Below are 13,698 nucleotides of genomic sequence, written 5' to 3'. Positions count from 1 at the left end.
CTGAAAATTCATGGGTCTGTGGCCTGAGAGGCTTTTTCTTAGCCTTGTATTAAATGGACACGGCTTACTGAACTTTCAAACGAGCCCTCCACCTAGTATTTGTTTGTTCACACCCATTTACGCTCTCTTGATTTTTAACAGGTCTGAATAAGGCTTATTTTTTTTAAATAATCGGTTAATGAAGTTTTATCTGAATAGTCATAAGCCTATTATGCTCGAGTTGTCCATTGAAACCCCCCTCCCCCTCAGAGGTTAAACAAGACCAGAAATCCTTTTGTACTCGAAATAACATGCTGGGAAGAAGCAAAGAAGGATAAAAAAGCCCAAGCCCACATTCGGTCCTTTTTAAATCATAAAGAGACACTGGAAAAGGAGCATAAATGCAAGGCTTTGTTTCCCCCCCCCTTCTTCTCCTCCTCTGCCTCCTTTATAAGTCACCTTTACTATGAAGACATGGATGCTTCAAGTCTTCATTTGCTTAAATCAAGAGAGTAAGTTCAACACCCCAATCAGGTAACTGCCATACCCCAGGCAGGCGATAAAGGGGAAGGAGCATCCATCCCAGCATCCCGGCACCTGGGAAGGAGTCACGCTGTATGGGGCGAGGACCAGGTCCTCTGACGCAGGAGTGGGGCGGGGGGAGCTTCCCTGGGAAGGGGCAGGTGCTTTTGGAGGAGGACAAGTTTGAGGGCATGGCACCAAACACGCTGGGCTCGGGTGGAAGGGGAGCAGGCAGACATGTTGTGCTGCGGGATGGCCTGACGCCGGCCTCTGCACGCTGGGAAGGGCTGAGGGCAGCAGCCAAGGGGGAGAGTGTGGCAGCCTCGGGCTAGGAGCCTTTTGGCAGCCGCCCCCTCCGCCCCGGGGTGAGCATCCTGGCAGGCGACAGAGCCCCCGCTCCCCCCGAAATAAACAGCAGCCTTCCCAATGCTTCATTAAACTAACACAGCTTCCCGCCATTGCCCCGGCAACCGACACAGGCCTCCTGTTTGCCAGCTGGGGGAATTAAAGACAGCCTGGCAGCCAGCCCGTGGCTCCTCTGAAAGCTCCCCTTACGCTGTCAGAAAGCATCCCCAGGCAGGGGAGGGGGCCGGGCTACCCCCAAGGTGCCACCTCAGATGGGAGGAGTCCTGTCCGCCCCCACTCTGGCAAGCTGCGGTCCCCAGGGACCCCACCACTGCCACCAGCGCTGGTGCTGGAGGGCAACACACAGCTGGAGGGCTTGCCAAAACAATCCCTGGACTGGAAAAGGACTAAATAACACTCTGGATGGTCCAATGGCGCAAAGGTGGACACTACTCCCCATCACAGCATCACCTCTGTCCAAACGTGATCAATAGTTCACATTAATTAGCAACACACTCCTCTCGCTGCCCATCCGCCAGCTGAGCAAGCGAATTACGTTCTCTTGTCCCTGGTTTTCTTCCTTTCTCTTAAATCATGTATGCTGGGAGGTAAGCCTTAGCACAAGCCCCCCGCTCCCAGTGCCCCCTTGGTGGATGTGGCACAGAGGACAAGCTGCCCTGTCCTTCGCTGCTCGCCCTTAGAGAAAACCGTCTCAGGAAGAGCTCTGAATGAAAACACCGACGTTGTACCGACCCCAAGCGCATGGACGCCCTCCCGCCCCTCTGTCTGCTCTCGGTCCCTCAGTTCAGAACAGGTAGATGGTCCCTTCAGGCAAGGCAGAGACACACGGCCTCAGCAGAGGAGCTCGTTACGCTGCCCAAATCCCAAAATGAGCTCCGCTGGGCTAGCGCGGGTGCAACATGCCAGCTGCTTCCAGCACCCTCCTCCCGCCACCACCCCAGGCCACAGACACCACAAAGAAGGCTCGCCAAATGGGTGAGGAGAGGAAAACACCTCGCTTCACAACGGCGACGAATAAAGGAGCACTATTCACTCTCTCGGGCATCCACATCTGTTTTGTCCTGTTTTCCATGACTACTGACGGTGAGCAGAGGTCTCACAGGGAGGAGCATTAAGTATTTATTCCAGCTCTTGGTTTTGTCAGCTTCTGATGCCACCAACATGTTTTGATCCTGCCTGGAAAACTACATTGCCTTTTTTTTAATCCAGGGATCCCAAAACAACCCTACAAAGGTACCTCCAACTTACTGGCAGTACCCTAGCTTTCCATAGCCCAGCTGCACACATTTGGCAACAAACTTAACTCTGTCCAAAGAGATCCACTCCAGTCCTGCCTCTGAACAATTAGTATGCTCTACCCCTCTCTCCTTTGTGATAATATTTAGCTTTGTGAAATACTACTTAGTTACACATTAAATATCAGAACTAAGAAAAAAAAAGGAGAAAAATAAAGAAATGAGTACATTCCAGATTCTGGCCACTACTTGGCATTGCACGAGGAAGTGGCACACGGAAAATGTGGAGCTGTTTATAAGCATTAGGTAACACTCTCTAGCAATCTTGCAGAGACAAACATAAAGGCAGCACGTCCAAGCAACCCTACAAAAATTAGCTCAGAGATCCCACCTCAGTGACAGGAGACAGCACTGTAGTTAAGGGTGTCTGAGCAAATGTTAAGCAGAGCGAAATAAAGGGGCAGGAAAATATAATCAAACACCTCTCTTCAGTTTAAAACTCCCCAACAGAACTGTTACAGACTGTGAAAGGGGAGTCTTTGAGGTTAAGGGGAAAAAGTATGAATACTTTGACATCATCCACTGTAAATTACAGTGACAGTGGGAAGAACATTGCCTTAGCTTTGATGGGGGATGCAGAGAAAAGGGGATGCTTTCAACTACTTGCAGGAGAAATTGGGAGGGGAAATTGCGAGGGGAAGATGTGCGTGCAGACCACCGCAGGTAATGGCCATTAGACTGGGAAGCCCGTTTAAAAGTTGCAGGCCTGCCAGTGATCCTGGTTTAACCATGTGTCTCCTACTTTGAGAGTTACTGATATTCTCATCTTCTGGTTCTCTCCTTGTGCAGGAAAAAATGGCACACACACACACAAAAAAAAATGCATGTTTCTAGTTCTTAATGCTTTTCTTCAAAGCAATAAGAAGTTGAATCCTGGAGACTTAAAAACAAACTCCTTCCCCCAAACAGAAACCAATTTATCTTTAAATCTCATTTTTTTCAGGTAGTGCCAGCATGTGGAGGGAGAGAAGGCTGACAAGTCCTGAGGCAAAGGGACACCTGCACCAATCTGGACTATTCCGTGCCCTCTCTCCACCTCTCCAACCGGGAAGCCCTCGCAGCTTACTGTTGCCAAACCCACTTTTATTTTTTCCATGCTCCTTGCTAATTAAACCTTCGGTCAGGTCTGCCTCTCCTCCCACCTGGACTAGCTCAACTCTCTGCTTTCACATTTTTTTCATTCTTCCCCAGACCCAAGAGATTTAAGTTTCTTGAGTCTCAAAGCTCCCAGAGCATGGGGTGGGTAAGGAGCCATCTCTTGGCTCAGGCAAAACACAGTCCCCCTCTGACTGCCCTCCTCTGGGGCTGGATTTCAGAGCAGGAGAGATTGCTGTCAGCAAGCCAAAGGCGCGCAGGGGTAGGGGAGGTGCTGGTCTCCGTGTGTGCACCGCGTCCTCCTTCCTCGCTGCTGCCATACATGATTAATCATCCCTGAGACACGCCTGCTGCTTCCCTCTGGCTCTCCAACAGCCGCAACAGCGGCGGCAGCAGCAGTTGAGAGCAGAGAGACCTCCTCAGGTTCCCCGCCCCGGCCCAGCGAGCATCTCCCAGCGGGGACCTCTGATCCTCGCACACATCTCTCTCTTGCACATGCCGGTCTGCCTCACGGCCTCGCAATTAATCGCTCCCCTCCCCCCTTTTTCCAACTCGGGTCGTCTCCCACCCCTCCCCCACCCCCCATCCATCTGTGTCTAATTGCATTTCATCTGTAGTCATTCTCTGGAAAACTCACCGGGAAGGTGTCCAGGAGACTAGCACAAGCTTAAACACGCGCTTGACAGGGGGAGCCGGGGGGAGGCCGGCTGCTCTGCTGGGGCGGATCGGGGGCCCGAGGGAGCTGGTCCTCTCCACAGCCCATCTCTCACCTCACTGCTTCCAGCCCGGGCAGGGGATGGGGTGCCACCGGCGGGCAGGGGGCTGGCAGCCGGGCAGAGGCGGCAGGCAGCCAGGAAGGTCGGGCGAGAGCCAGCTGGGCAGAGGCGAGGCTGCTCAGATGCCAGCTTGTGCTCCACCAAGGGAAGGGCTTGCTCCCCTCCTTCCTCCGCCAAGCACCGGCAGCCTGCCCGTGGGCTCTCCCGAGGCCGGCGCGGGGCAAAGGCAGCGGAGAGGCAGCGTCCCACCGGCACAACCTGCAGCCAGCGGGATCCAGGGGCTCTCCTTGCTTCCGCTCTCCAGGACGCTGCCCCCTTCCCCATGAGGCGCTTTCCACTTGCATTACCGACGTTCCTGCCTTGTGCAGGCCACACTTAAAGCCAGACGTGTCCCTGCTGTTGTTGGGTGCGGCGTGCACAGCCCTGCACGTCACACAGCTCCTCGGTCTCACCCCATCACCTCACTGCTGCTCTGATCCCACAGGGCCTACTGTAAAAACCAAAAGTTATCCAAGGGCTTCTTCAACCTGGGAAAGGGGCAATAAGCCAGGCTCTGAACAGACAGCACGCCGGGCACTTGCACACCAGCTCATACCATAGCCACTGTTACTTGACGCCACTGGAGCGAGCATCTTAGCTCTTAATTGCATATAAAAAATGCCCACACAAAATACTCCAGAACAGCTCTCCAGCTTACTGCATGCTAAGTTCCCTGCATAAACAAGCTCAAGCGCATAGCGGTTTTACGCTGCAAGCAAGGTTTCCTCCTGGAGAGGCAGCCGTCATCGTGGGCTATTTAAGGTTTTAGACCTCGGGCAGAAGATCTGCAGCCCAGGGGCTGCACACAGTCCACAGGTTCATTTTGCATAGGCTGGAGCCACCTGACTTCACACAACACTGCTGGATAATGCAAAGGTATGGGCTAATGTGTGGCTCTCAACAAGAGAAAGTTCTCCACCTTTGCTGCAAAGAGTCAGTCTTACAGCTGTGGGAGGGTAGGGACCAAACTACTAACTCATATAACGCCACCTTAAGCCTTGTCCATTTGCTGCCAAAACTTTAAATATAAGAATTCACAGCTCTGATAAGGGTGACTAATTTATTTGAGTAGGCCAGCAACTCAGACCTAGACAAATCTTTTTCCTTTTCTTTTCTCCAACCAGCCAGCAGCTCTGCAGGCAGATTTGCTTCTATCCAGGCTAACGGTGAGGAGAGGGATTACAACCAGGTAACTGCCAGGCTTTTCCTTTCACTTGCCTTCCATGGACAATGGCTACCCACCAAAATCAGTCCAAGAGACACAAACACAGAAGTAAGCAATTGAGTTACCATGACTAACAAGCTACCATTTGCCAGCTGAGTCACAGTAACACTGAACCAACCAACCTCCTGATGGTTTAAGCAAATATTTTACTTCTTATTGCAATGAGGAAGGATCACAGAGTCAACTACTATAGCCGAGATGACAACTTATCATCTCATCGTGGTAAATCAACTTGCTGGCAAACATCCGTTCATACATTTTGCTCTGCCAATATCAGACTGAGTCTTTTGGTTTCACCAAATGCCACAAGCCAAATGCATTTCTGCAGTACAATTGCAGTGCTGTCTGTGGTGAAGACGCAAAAAACTACTACATTTTTATCCTTTTAAGCCCCTTCTCAAGACAATTATTCTAATGAAAAGTGCCACATTGAAGCTCTTCATCTCCAGAAGCAGATTCAACACAAACATATGTAAATATATCTTTAAAGAAGTACTAAAATCATCCTGCCTTCTCGCTCATTCTTCCTGGGTGTTGGGACATCAAACTGAGAATCCCACAAGTCTGGGTTCAGCTCCCAGTTTTGATGCAGACCTTCTGCACCATCTTGAACCACACAACACAATTCTTTATGAGGCTATAAAAGGGGGACGCTACTAGTTTTGACACAAAGCAAGGTAGAATACATGCATCAATGCTTGTAAAAATCTCTATACAAAAGACAAAGGTTGTATAAATAACTAAATATAAATATACACAACAGATTTACCACTGCCCCTGAACTCTGACTTTGTAAGGTAGTCTATAGAGAAGGATATTTTCCTAATGCTTACCCATTTAATGAAAACAAGTACCTGTGAGAGAACAGCCAGCACTCCATCTGCAGATGAATTTTATCTGCTTTCAATGCTAGTTCAGAGCCAGCACACGCTGGGCGTAAACAAAATCCGTTACGAGACAACAATTTGTGACAAATGAGAGCAACACATGGACTGAGGACCATTGAACAAGTCCCCATACGCGTCAACATCACGGAAACTACCATCACCCTTCCAAACTCTTGCAGAGGTCAGGAACTGGTCAAGATACAGAAACTTACCTGTCCTCCCGCTGCTAGCAGCACTCTGCTCCATGTCAACACGTGTCCTCCAAGCTGGCAGAGGAAGTTTTCACTGGCATTGTCTAAACTCTATCATTAGAGTCCAAGGACTGTCAGCCCTCTCTCTTTCATCAGCACAGAGTTCTCCTTATCAGAGAAGAGAAGCACAAAAGGGAGAGAGAATTACGTACACACGAGCAGTGTTTCTCCGATGCTCAGCATAAAAATCTAATCAAAATTGTACCAGAATGGTGATGTGAAAAGCACCCTGCCAAGTCAGTAATAAATATAAAATTCATATCTTACATTTCTACAATATATCACCTCTCATCCTGCAGTACTTTACGCATTGTTGGGACTCGGATGAATCCCCAAATCAGAACAGATTTGTACTGGAATCTAACATTTTTGTTGGCTTCACATTCATTCAAATTACACCCTTAAGCGAGAGTAGGATAACAGGCACTTAAAATGGCCCCTTGAATGCGGCAGCAGCCATTTTAAACGGGGCCCAACTCTTTCTGGCCGCCAGACTCATTCCCTGAAGTTCGTCCCCCACCCACCCTCTGTCCCTCTCTCTCCCTGAGCCCCACACTCGGTCCTGTTCTTCCTCCCGTCCACCCCATGGCAAAGGAAAGACAACATGGTATTTTTAGGGTGCATAAACAGCTGGTTCACACCAGTAGGCCCCACTGATGATACCCTAACTCCAAATGCAAACCATCTAATTCTAGAGATTGCAGCCACTAAGACCTGAGCAAGCCTCAATGTAAAAGACAATAAACCCCTATCTTCTCCGCTTTCACCCTTCCCAAGCAATACCATTGCACAGATATTATTCACAGCATCTGCAGAAACCAAGAACTATGCGTTGTGCAGCCAGCAGTAGTAACAGCTTCTCCTTTTTGTGAAGACCTTGTGAAGTGGGAGAAAAGTAGAGGTGACAAGGAGTGAAAAGTCATAGTTCACCTCCCTGTAGCTCATTATCCTAATACCCATCACCAAATCCTTCCTGACAGATGCATTTGCCAACAACTCTGATGGGAACACTCAGCAGTGCCGTTCTTTCTCATCCTATCAATATGCCTATATGATAAAACTGTGTCCATTTTTGGCCCAAAGATTTCACCTTCTGAAAGACAGATGCATAAAAGACAGAAGGTGTTAGAAAACCCTGAGGAATGCTACAGGTGTTAATAGCAGCAAGACAGAAGTGCTGATTGTAGTCCTTCACGCATCATACCATACCTGATCACTGCAGGTCTAAACAGGAAAGCATCTTCTAAAAGCTCAGCTAACGCTAAGGTGTCTAAACAAAGACCAGGTTTTCACAACTGCTCAGGAGCCAGGAGCGGTAGGTGTGCAGTTCTTCTAAATTCTGACCTTAATTGCCCTTAATAAGCCACAGATGATCTCAAACTCCCCTGCCTCATCACTAGTGGTAGCACAGCTAACTAGGGATGGCAGCAGCGAAATGCATTGCAAGGTTTCCTTTTTGTCAGTAAGGTTTTGGAGATCTTATTTTTCATATTCATATCTATTCACTTCTTGGTAGCACTGCCTACAAACCGAGTATTTGAGGAAGAAAAAACCCTTGGAAGCCACAACAATACGAATGATTTAAAGTAGTCCATTCAAAGGAGGAAAAAGGAGCTAGTAATACTTGGAGATGCTTCCAAAAGGAGTTACATGATAAAGGTAGGAGTCTTCTGTAGTTCCAAACACATTTATCTGCATTTACACTAACGAAAATCAGGACAGTTATTTCACCACTGGCAGCAGGAACACAGCTGCAGCACACTCAAGAATCAACTCCTGATATTAAAAAAAAAAAAACAAGCCACCCCACAATGTCATTTACAACGAGACGATAAACTACGCATCATTTGTCTTCCTTTTCCTAGTATAGATAAGGCCCTAGAACAGCATCACCCAAACTGTGGTCCACAGGTCACTGCTGGCCTGTGAAGCATAATAGGTGGTCCATGCAGCACGCTATCTGCAAACACCACTCAGTGAGCCACGGCACCTAATAAAACTCCCCATCCACTGCCCTGTGTCATTTTTCTCATTATAAACACTGAATGTTTTTATGCCTATATGACAGATAAGCATTTACATCTAAATGTAAAACATCATCCAGAGTGCATCTACTTTGACCAAAGGGAAGAGACAGTATAAGACCCATCCTGAGAAAGCCAGCCATCACAACTGAAACATCAGCGTTTTCTACTGACAGTCATTGCAATGATGCAGGCATAGGAGATGCAGGATGCCATCGGTGAGCAGTCTCCTGGAGAAGACTGTTGTAACAGAGCTGCTTCTATGTACAGGTGGGCGCTGCTGCAAGCAAATAGCTGCACTTGCTGCATGTGCTTGCGGTATTACTAGCAGTCTCTAGAGCTGACAAGCCTCAAATTGTTTTAGTTGCAAACATACCTGAAAGCTGGTATTTAATTTTGGGTTAAATCTGCTCAAAAAACTCATGACAAAATAGAAGGTTGCAGCAGAGCAACAAGTACATTACCAAGAACCAGAAATCAATTTACAAACACAAGGACTAAATATGAGAGCTTCCTAAGCAGTGGCCAATGAGCTGGGAACTGAACTGTCTACAAACCTCTGACAGGCACAAACAAAAAAGGGGATCATTCAACACTACCTGGACTATGCTCAGGTCCAGTGGAAACCACAAAAGGAAAAACATCGGCCTGTTGCTGCATGAGGAAAAAAGGACAAATCACCTTAACAGGGAGGCATATGGTCTCATCTTCTCAGGAAAACATTGGAAATGCAATCACTCGGGACAGCTAAAACTAAATTGAACGCAAACACCAGAAAACGCGCAGAAGGAAGTATCACATCTACTGTGTTTTCATCATGCGTAGAGTTAGGTAATCAGATCAGTGGGGTGGGTTTTTTTGATGTTGCTAGCTAAAGGATATTCAACTCCACAGCTGAACGGCAACTTACTCTTCACTTTCACCTTGCCATTGTCTACCCAGGCTCCAGTGTGGGACGTTCCCTGTCACAGGGGAGTGTGACACACCTGTACCTACAGTACAGTACAGTGCAAGAGGCATCAGGCAGAACCTCCATTCTTGACTCTACAAGGATAGAGATAGCCATGGTGAATCAGGCTGGTTGTTTGTTTTGCTTAAAATGTATTTACTTCAGCAAGTAATTAATATTTTGAGTAGAAACGGCCTTTGTTAAGGATTCACCACATTCACCCCTTCAATTAAGGTTTCAAATGTTCACATTCATAGATTCATTTACACTCCCACTTGTCCTTCAGCAATGCCAGAAAAGACCAGGGTTTATATTCCTGGCGTATCAAAGATAAAAGAGAAAGGGAAAATAAAACCAAATCCTCCAGAAAACAACAAAACAAATACACCAACCACATTTTTTTTTAAAAAAAAAAAAAGACCAAAACCAAACCTACCAGGTCCTTTATCCATCTCCAGAGAGAAGAAATGGTGTCCAAGCTGAGTTGTTTAGAAATCTCTCCCCTCTCACGTGCAATACTGCAGCTGTAAGATGAATTAGAGGAGCAACTCGGGCAACTGGGGCATCACCAGGCACCGGAGGTGAAGACTTGAGCCCTCCAACCTGGGCATGGGGCTGAAAGGCCTCACCCCACGGCTCCGCACCCCAATGTGGGAAACACAGAGAGGGCAGGTGTGGGGCGGGGGGATCCGGCCTCCCTTAGCGCCTGCAAGAGGGCCCAGCCGTTTCTGCTGTGCCCGAGCTGAACTTGGCGTACCCCGGCGATGGACGGGTACCCCGGCGTGGCGGGGATATTTGCATACGTTAATTGCAATGTCAAGGTGTTTGCGGGGAAACAGCAGCGGGATGCGACTCTACCTGTGCCGTGCTGGTGACGTCACGGGCTGCTATTTCCAGCCCGGTTGCCATGGAAACCACCAGGCCTCAGCACCAGTTAGCCGTTCAATATATAATTTACTTATTCTTTTTCACCTAAGTGATTAGGACTCAAAATACAGAAGCATCTCACACACCCTCAAACCCTCTGATCATTTCATAGGAATTTCTTGAAGGCAAAAAAAGCCAGCCTGAAATACTGAGCTGTGCACTCTCCAGGGAAAAAAAACCCAGGCAAATAAAAGCCTAAAACAAGAAAAAAAAAAAACACAACAATCCTCTCCCCTTCGTCCCCTGCCCTCCCAAGTTTCAAATGAGGCAAACGCTGCGGCTCCTGGAAGATTTCACAAGGCTGTCACCATCTGAAGGAGACAAGATGACGGCAAAGGAGATAAAAGCCCAACACAGGAGCTGCCGCATCCAGCAAGGCCTTTGCTCCATCCCGCCCAGGGAGGCCACATCCCGCCGTGTCCCACCAGCAGACACTGCCCGATGCTGCCCAATGCCACAAGGCACCTTCCCTGTCCCTCGCCACTGGTGATGGGCAGCAGCAGGTCCCCCGGAAAGTCTCTTTCGGCTCCCACAGACGACCATCGTGCATTAAGGAACAAGTCTCTCCTCCTGATTAACCTTGGAAGCAGCACTGACAAGTGCTGCTGGTCAATGCAACACCAACCCGCGCCCTGGGGAAGGCAGCCCCTCTATCTCCACCCCCTCTTATAGCCTGGGATTGCAGCAGTTGCCTGTATTTTCCACAACTTTTTTAACTAGTGCTGCGGTCAGAGGTGAGGTGATTTCTCTGCTTTTCCACTGCCTAATTAGTCACTGCAGAAGCTTCCGTGAGACCCAAAGGTTACGCTTCAACATGCTGGTCCAGTGAGAGAAAATACAAATATTTTTACTGGGAGAATTTTCAAGTGATTCATCTGTCTTCAGGTAGTTTGAAAGTATCAGTCTTAATGTTTCTTGTTGTGCTTTATTTTCTAAATAATAAATAAATGGTGTCTTTCAAAATGGTAAGTTTTAAACATTAATTTTGAAAAGCAGATGCTTTGTGGCCAAACCATGTGGTCTGGCAGAACAATGGGAACAGCAGCACCCCCCGGCCCACCCCATTTCAGACCATCATCAGCCACCCCCCTTCTTACTTCCCAAAACAAGTAATTGCAAACCATCGCCGCTGCACCCCTTCTCCTCGCTGCTCCTTCCTCACATGCAGAGGTGCGAGTAGGGGAAAAAGGGACAACCGCCACCGAGACCCAAACAAACAAAACCAAAGGCATCATCGGGCACAGTTTTAAACTAGGCACATTACTCTCTAAAGAGTAAAAGGAAAAAAAAAATGCACAGACAAGAATCTTTCCAGTTCTTAAACGCTTTACATGTTAGGAAGTTTTCATCTACAATACAGGACAACAATTTGAAAGCCACCAGGACAAACGGGCAGGGGACCGTGCCAAGCCATTAACATTTTCAAGAATTCAAAGGGCTATTTCCTAAGGAAAGGAGGGTGCTGTCAGACACCAGTATGACCTCAAGAGCAAATTTTAGAGGTCTTCCTACTCAAAATTATTTAACGTGATAATTTATAGCGGTCAGATGCTTAAAAAATAAGAAAGCATCATTTTGCCCCAAGTTTAGAAACAAAGGGTAATGCCTCGAAAGTAAAAATCAAATAAATGTAACCTACAAAGACAACTGACCTGAACGAACCTTTTTCCTTATTCCCTTCCTTTTCTTTCTTCCAGCTCCTTGACTCAACCTACCTTTCTCCAAACCACTGCTTTCATTTGTGCTCCACTTCCTTTCCTCCTTTGAGCTGTAGCATCTCCTTTCCTCTCACCCTTTTGCATAATCCTTCACATTCCCTGCAGCTCAACACCACCTTCCCTCCGGTGCCCCTTGGTATGAACTTCCTCTTCCTTTTTTTCCATCACTGGTCCCTTTCTGTCCCTTCATGCTCTCACCCTAATTCTGCTGGGTCACAAGGTGCTTCCCTCCTCCTCTAATATTAGGATCTGGTGCATGCTCTACCAATATCAACTGAATTAATCAGCCACAAAACCTTTGAGAGTTTACCAGGAGCTACCCTGATTTCAAAGCTAACAGAAATAAAAGACAAATTTGTAAGTGACTGCGCAAAGACCACATGGGAAGTCAGTAGTAAGGGCCAGAATAAAACGCAGAATCAGGCTGATCAGTACGCGGGTCACTTCATCATCTAGAACGAGATCACACCGTTACCAAATGGAAACAGATTTATGCCGAGTCTAAACTAGAAACAGTCACTGAAAAAAATTATGTCTGTTGGCTTTACATCGAGAAGTATGATTTTAAAGATTATTAAATGTTTCTATTTTGTGGGCGAAAAACCCCACAACAACCAAACAACAAAGAATGTCTCTAAAACCCCTTTGCTACAGCAGCTCATTTCACATGGGGAACGAGGCAAGAAAAACATGTTGCAGTGACTTTAGCTATGAGAAAATGACTGATACTTTGGATCGAGCTGACAGCTGACTTAAGAGTCATCGCTAGGGCTAACATCTTCCTTCTCCACACAGCCTACAGTGGTCTGGCATGTCTCAAAACTTGAAAGGAAGAAAAAAAAAAGCTGCTGATTTCATAGGGAAGTAGCCTAAGAGGCTGTTTGGAGGATGAAGTCAACTACATATGGTTCTATTTATTTGTTTGTTTTGGTGTGGGGAGAGGGAGTCAGTGACAAATTCTCAGCCCTAACAACCAGCTCACAATAAAAGCTTATGAAGTCAAGAGCTCCTCAAGGAAAAGAAACACTCTTAAAGTTTGTATTTATTACATAAATGCCAACATATTTGCAAGATTCCAAAACTCAGGCAGGATCCAGCTCGAATGATTACAGAGCGTTTCTCCTTGAGGCCACCATTTGAATCCAGCCCAGATAAACTGCAATCCAAAACTGCCTTTGGACAGCATGTCAATACAGTTTACAGAAACCCCCCCTCGGTGTACAGAGGTGATACAAAACAGGTACACTAGGCAGGCCATGCACACTTAGACCTCTAGACCACAAACCAAACACAGCTGCATTTGAATGCAGGAGCAAAGTTTTCTGCATTTTCTTTTAGTGGGGGGAAAAAAAGAAATCCCCCTAGGAAACACTGTACAAAAATATCCCTTCTCTGTGCTTTATGAATGAGAATTCACATGGAAAAAGGCAGGAAATGAGGTAAGGTTGCATTTCCCCTCGTCCTCTATATTGTGACCACAACGCACACATACATTTCTAAGTTTAAGAATATAACCGCATACTCGTATATAGCTGCGTCTCATCCAAGCTCTGGTCACTTGGGAAAACTTTGAAATTCAAGAATTCTGAGACTCTGATCCTATAACCATTACCAGTTGGGAGCTAACATACATTTCTTTTTTTGT

General features: G+C 47.2%; 1 protein-coding gene across 6 annotated transcripts in view; it reads right to left on the bottom strand.

Moving 5' to 3' along the window:
• Window positions 1–13,698, bottom strand: part of TCF20 (transcription factor 20) — a 135,074-nt gene that overhangs the window by 79,505 nt on the left and 41,871 nt on the right. The window contains exon 1 of one of the 6 annotated variants that reach the window (XM_068401963.1): window positions 6,397–6,516. The exons of the other annotated variants lie outside the window; for them this stretch is intronic. The gene's annotated coding sequence lies outside the window, so the exon portion shown is untranslated. Of the gene's footprint in view, window positions 1–6,396; window positions 6,517–13,698 lie in introns of those variants that run through there. 6 annotated transcript variants of the gene reach the window in all.

This window comes from Nyctibius grandis, chromosome 5 (assembly GCF_013368605.1).
Source record: "Nyctibius grandis isolate bNycGra1 chromosome 5, bNycGra1.pri, whole genome shotgun sequence".
In the NCBI taxonomy this organism is placed as follows: domain Eukaryota; kingdom Metazoa; phylum Chordata; class Aves; order Nyctibiiformes; family Nyctibiidae; genus Nyctibius; species Nyctibius grandis.
Note: the sequence above shows the minus strand (reverse complement) of the source record. Positions and strands in the feature narration are given on the sequence as shown.